We start from the raw sequence: 7,088 nt of genomic DNA, 5'->3' as shown, positions 1-7,088 counted from the left end.
TTCTCCCATTGCGGAGAATTCCCCACTACTGCCTTCGGTATGAGTATGGGTTGTGTTTGTGCAAATAATTTCACGGGAGAATATTCGCTTCTAGATCCTTGAACCTTTATCTTCCTTCTCTCTCTTCCTCGATTCCTGTAAAAAAGACTGGAGTAAATAGACCACACCCGGGGGGTGTTGGCCAAAGGCCCTCCGATGCCTAAGTTAGTTCAAGTGTTTGTAGGAAAACAATAGCTAAGCAAAGGGTACGGAGTTGTATGTATGGTGTAAACCGGGTGGCCGGAGGAGTGTGGAGAAAATATGGAGAGTGGATAGGGAGAGAGAGCTTCAGATATTTTTCTCGGGTATAAGGAGTAGGTTTTCTGAAGTACCTTGAATGATGAATGAGGTCGTCTATTTATAGGAGCCTCGGGGCTAGGGTTTCGTAGGGATCGAGTCGGCTTTGATAATATCCGAATTAAATATATTATCTCTTAAGAAGATAATATCTGAATTAAATGATATGATCTTCTCTTTATTAGAATAATATCTTAATTAATGATATTAACTCTTTAAATAAAGATAATATCATATTAATTAAGATATTTATCCCAATTAATTAATTAATTAGCCAGATAAACTGGTTTAATTAATTAATTTAAGAGATAATCTTCTTTTCCACGTGGCGTGCCCTGATTGGAGACGAAAATATATGCTCCCACAGGTTGTGTCTCAGTTAGTGTGGTTGATCTTCCTAATTGCCTTAGTTAGCTTTGCTTTACCAACTACCTAATCAGACACAAGGCCCCTCCTCGGAGAGAAAGTTACTAGCAGAACTATATAAGACTTTTAACAGTTGTCACATATGATTATGTGTGTTAAATCCCTTTTAACCTTAACCCTAGAATTACACAGAGTAACAAGTATTACTTATTGAATTATCAAAACAGTACAATATTCTAAACAACTCATTCTTGATACAATAATTGCATAATATAGCTGTAAGCTCTCATTAACCAATTCGGTTAGAAACTAATTTCTTAACTAATCGATTAACAAACTGACTATGCCAGCTTATCACTAATCCAGCTTAGCAATGATGAAGGTTCCTAACAATGTGATTAGCCAATGTGATGTAGTGTTATTGATTAAAATATAGCCATTCCTACCACCTCATGTAAATCCTACAATACTCCAATTCATGGAGGGGAAGAAAGTAGGCGGAATGCTAGCAACCTTCTCTCCAACCTTCTTTTTTGGACATTCTCTCTTTTCCTTATGACATGTGTCACTTTCCTTACACTAAAAATAATATAATTAATGCATCAAATAAGATAACATTTGTTTCCAAAATTACCCTTATTTTTTGTATGGATTTTAATGTTTCCTTAAACTTATTATCCAAATTTGTTACAACTTTCTTATCACCTTGTTAAAAAATTAAATTAGGAAAAACATTAGTTTTTCTTTTCTTTTTTGAAAGACTCCAATAAATAGGATTTACCTAATTAATGGTTTAGGAAAAAAAAAATTCAATAATCAGACTTACCGAATTAATGGTTTGAAAATGCAATCAATGAACTTCTTTTTAAAACAAACTTCCTTAGAAGGACGTCTTTTGTCTGTATAAAAAAAAGAAATATCTTTTGTGGATTTTTTTTAAAGGTCATTGTGTTTTTTTTTTATAATAAAAAAAAACGGTTTTTCCTCTAAAAAAATAGAAAATTTCTTTTTTTAAAAACATAATTTTTTAACTTTTTACATATGGTAAGAGAGTTGTAAGAAAAATTGGATAAATTGAAGGATAATACATTTAATAAGGGTAAACTTGGAAAACTAAAGGTGGTTTGTTTGATGTATTAATGTCATTATTTTAAGTGTATAGGAAGTGACACATGTCATGAGGAAAATGGAGAAGGTCCAAAAAAAAAGGTTGGAGAGAAGGTTATTAGCATTCCCTTTATAATTAATAAAGTATAAAAGTTTAAATGTATTCAATTTAAATTTTAATAAATATAAAAATTTGAGTGTATTTAAATCACATTTTTACAGGACATAAAAATAAAAAAAATTTAGACTGTACCCTCCTTTGCTCTACTGAAAGTTCGATACGGTTGATGGGTTAAGGCCTCTATCGTACCAAATCGACATGTGCTCAAGCCTAGTGAAAAATCGCTAAGCAGTGGGCATAGAGTCTAGCGCTTAGAGGAGTAATTGGGGCCTAAGGGGTCACTTAGATGTTTATTTTTTATATATAAATATAATTATTTTGTATAATAAATTTATACCAAAATCATGCAAAATGAAAGAATATATAAAAGAAAACTTCTAACTTTTACTTTTGTATTTTCTGTAACCTTAATATTTTTTTTTAAAAAAAAAAACTGCTTAAAAAAAGTTTACTTTTTTTAATATAGGGCCATTTTAATACAATGTTTAAGCCCATTTTACAAAACCCAACCCATTAGTTATATTAAAAATTAGGTTAGATGTCTTCTTCCCAGCGTAGCCTACACTCCTTCCTCTCGCTGTTTCGACTTCATCTCTTTCTTTCTCTCGGTCTTTCTTCATGCAGCGCCTCAGTGCTACCTTAAGCGTCGACGCCTCAACGGAAAAACGCCAGCCCAGACCAGCCCAGGTGGCCTAGGCTGCCTAGGCTGGGGCTAGGCGACCTAGGCGGCGCCCAACTCCCTGGCGGCTACTCCTTCCTCTCGCTGTTTCGACTCCATCTCTCTCTTGGTCTTTCTTCATAACAAGCAGCCACCTTAAGCGTCGCCGCCTCCTGCGCTCTTTAACCGCTCCTCGTCGACGCCTCAACGGCAAAACGCCCGCCTAGACCAGCCCAAGCCGCCTAGGCGGCCTCGGCGGTGCCCAACTCCCTGGCGGTTACTCCTTCCTCTCGCTGTTTCGACTCCATCTCTTTCTCGGTCTTTCTTCATAACAAGCAGCCACCTTAAGCGTCGCCGCCTCCTGCGCCCTTCAATCGCTCCTCGTCGACGCCTCAATGGCAAAACGCCCACCCAGACCAGCCCATGCCTCCTAGGCGGGGGCTAGGAGGCCTAGGCGGCGCCCAACTGCCTGGCTCCTACTCCTTACGATTAGGATGAAATGGCAGCGGTGTCCTACCGCCTAGCAACTTGAATGTATCGGTGTGAAAGGCTGATCAAAGCTACGCACCTTGCATAGGAAATTGACTTCCGAAAGATGGTTCTCTTCGGTGACCCGTAAACACATGTTATGCTATCACTTCCGTAGTAAATATAAATTTAACCTGCCGTTTAATGAAGTTGAACTACAATACGAGAGAGAAGAAAAAACAAGTTGATTTCCGATAGCTGTTAATTGAAGCAGTTTCCGAAGCATTATTTCATTTTGATGCTTCTAAAACAAATTAAAGCATGGAGTGGAGTTTATCACATTCTGTTCTCACATGGCTCCTGGTAATATCCATAACACCAGGGCAACCACAGAGGGCCATAGTGAGCTCAAACTCCATCTTTCAGCATTTCGATAAACAATTGCACTCACAGAGTTTAGGTCAGTTGATAAAATCCCTTCAAAGTTCTTCAACTGAGGTGCAACCATTCTGCAGAAGTTGTCACAGTCATGTTTCAAATGAGATGCATAATGTTAGAATTCTCTGTTTATATATGTATTTTCAGATTAGGAAGAGGTGTATATTCTGGAGATTTTAGCTAGAGAGAATGAAGAGAAAATGGGGAAGGCACTGTTCTATTGAATTCTGACAATCTGCAGCTTACATAGTGTGTCTGACAGAGAGAGAAATGTGATTCTCTCCTAACAGAATTACAACTGTCACCCTATTAGGTGCTTACACGTGTCATACCAAATCTAAGCTAGAGAATCCACCTAGACTATGATCTAATGGTTCTCATTACATCATTTAAAATAGACTTAACAGAAAAATAGGAAATGACTTCAGCTCTAAGAAATCTGTAGAAGGATTATATTTCAACACTCCCTTCTAATCCTTTAGCTGATTTCACTCAAAGCAAGCTTCTCAGCCTCACAAACCGATCCTTAGGCAGAGCCTTAGTCAAAATGTCTGCTATCTGATCTTCTGTCTTGCAGTACTCCAGTTCAATTTCTTTTGCTTGAATGGCTTCCCTTATAAAATGAAATTTCCTGCTGATGTGTCTTGTCTTTTGGTGATGAACTGGATTCCTTGCCATTGCAATTGCAGAGGTGTTGTCACATAGAATTGGAGTCCCTTCTATCTGTTCTTCACCAAAATCTTCAAGCACAAATCTGAGCCACTTAGCTTGTGAAGTTGCTTCTGCAGCACTCACATACTCAGCTTCGGCTGTAGATAAAGCAACTGTGTTTTGCTTGATGGAAGCCCAAGAGAACATGCCTGAGCCTAGTGTGAAGGCATATCCTGAGGTGCTCCTCATATCATCCTCACTCCCATCCCAGTCACTGTCACAATACCCAATTAGAGTAGCTGTTTTCCCCTTTGCAAACTCAATTCCAAAATCTAATGTGCCTTGTATGTATCTCAGCACCCTTTTAGCAGTTCCCATGTGTTTCTTTGAGGGATTGTGCATAAACCTAGCAAGCAAGCTAGATGCAAACATGACATCTGGTCTTGTGGCAGTCAGATAAAGTAGACTTCCTACAATCTGTCTGAATTCATTTTCATCTGCTGCTTCACTTCCATCTTCTCTACACAATTTCTCATTCACCACTAATGGAATTGCCACTGACTTGCAGTCTCTCATTCCAAACTTCTCAAGAATTTTCATGGCATATTTCTTTTGTTGAATGAAAATATGCTTGTCAGTTTGTTCCACTCCCATGCCAAGAAAATGATGCAACAGACCCAAGTCTGTCATCTCATAGTGTTGCATCATATCTTGTTTAAATTCTTCAAGCATTTTAGGACAGCTTCCAGTATATATAATGTCATCTACATAGAGTGAGACAATGATAATACCTGAGGTGTCACTTGTTTTGATATAGAGAGTAGCTTCACTTAAGCTTTTCTTGAAACCTGCAGTGTTGAAATAGGCATCTATTTCATCATACCAGGCCCTTGGGGCTTGTTTCAGTCCATATAGAGCCTTGTTCAACCTGTACACCTTGGTTTCCTTGCTCTCTTGAACATATCCTTGAGGTTGTTCAACATAAACTTCCTCCTTTAGAATGCCATTGAGAAAGGCAGACTTCACATCTAGTTGAAATAGGTTCCATTCCTTTTGTGCTGCAAGGGCTATCAAAGTTCTGATGGTGTCAAGTCTTGCCACAGGGGCAAATGTCTCATTATAGTCGATTCCAGGCTTCTGTGAATAGCCTTTAGCCACAAGCCTAGCTTTATTCTTCTGCACAGTGCCATCTAGGTTCAGTTTGACCTTGTAGACCCACTTAACACCAATTACTGGTTTGTTAGATGGCCTGTCAACTAATTTCCAAGTATTGTTCTTCTCAATCATCTCCAATTCAGCCTCCATTGCACATCTCCATGATTCATCCAAATCTGCTTCTTCAAAGCTGTCAGGTTCTACAATGCACATGTTGCATTGTGCCATGATGTCATTAATACTCCTCCACTTGTGAGGTGTGTGATCAAGCCTTTGAGTCTCTTCAAGCATTTCTTCCCCTTGAGGTGCAATTTCTTCTTCCATCTGCATTTGAGTATCCAAGAACTGAGAGTGATCATCTAATACCCTCTGTTCAGTTTCTGCAGTATCTTGATTTCCATCTGGCATAGGTACTCCCACATCTGCATTGCTAGGATTCTCCCATTTCCATGAGGCTTCTTCATCAAAATAGACATCCCTAGACAAGATAATCTTTCTTGTCTTAGGATCATACAGTCTATAGCCTTTTTCACACAATCCATAGCCCATAAAAATGCATTTGTGACTGTTTTCTTCCAACTTGTGTCTCAAAACAGAAGGAATAAGCACATGACATAGGCATCCAAACACTTTCAAGTGTGCAATACCTGGCTTTCTTCCTGTGTAGGCCTCAAATGGTGTCATTTTCTTAAGAGACTTAGAAGGACACCTGTTGAGAAGGTAGACTGTTGTATGAACAGCTTCTGCCCAAAACTCATATGGAAGACTCTTTTCATGTAGCATAGACTTTGCCATCTCAATCACAGTCCTGTTCTTCCTCTCAACAACTCCATTTTGCTGAGGGGAATATGCTACTATCAGCTGCCTTTGTATTCCAGCCTCACTGCAGTATGCAAGAAATTCATTTGACATGAATTCTCCACCTCTGTCACTTCTAAGTGATTTCACCTTGTGTCCACTCTGCAATTCTGTCATTGCTTTGAACTTCTTGAAACATTCAAAAGCATTAGATTTATTTCTGAGAAAATAAACCCAAGCCATTCTTGTATAGTCATCAATGAATAACAGGAAATATCTGTTTTCTGACATTGATGCAATCTGCATTGGACCACAGATGTCAGTGTGAACTAATTCAAGTGGAAACTGAGCTCTCCAAGTAGATTCTGCAAGAAATGAGTCTCTATGCTGCTTTCCCAGCTTGCAGCCTTCACAAACTGCAAAATCCTTCTCCAGACTAGGCAGTCCATGAACCATGTCTTGATTTGCCAACATCCTGATGCTTTGATCATTAAGATGGCCCAGCCTTTTATGCCAAGTCTGCAAACTGTGAGTCACACTTGCTCTCAGCACCAACTGAGTAGCAGGTACCATTGTGAGAGAAACACCTATTGCTAGTCATTGGAACCTTAGCTATAGGATTTTGCAGTGACCAATCATCAAAAATTGTCACCATTCTCTTTCCAAATACTAAACAATACCCATGTTCCATCATCTAACCAACACTGAGCAAGTTCTCTTCTAAACCAGGCACCAACATCACTTCTTGAATGTGTTTTCTGCCTGTCTTGGTTTCTATCACAAGTGTACCTTTTCCTGCAACTTGAACTGTCTCTCCAGTCCCCATTTTCACCTTGGAAGTTACATCCCTTCGAATATCTATCAGTAGCCTTTCATCTCCAGTCATGTGGTTGCTACAACCACTGTCCACATACCAAGAATTGTTCAATTTCACATCTGTCACAGCATTGCATGCATAAAACAATGTTCCAGTTTCTTCAACCTGATTGG

Source organism: Prunus dulcis, chromosome 3, assembly GCF_902201215.1.
Source record: "Prunus dulcis chromosome 3, ALMONDv2, whole genome shotgun sequence".
NCBI classification, from domain to species: Eukaryota; Viridiplantae; Streptophyta; class Magnoliopsida; order Rosales; family Rosaceae; genus Prunus; species Prunus dulcis.
This window is presented reverse-complemented; position numbering follows the sequence as displayed.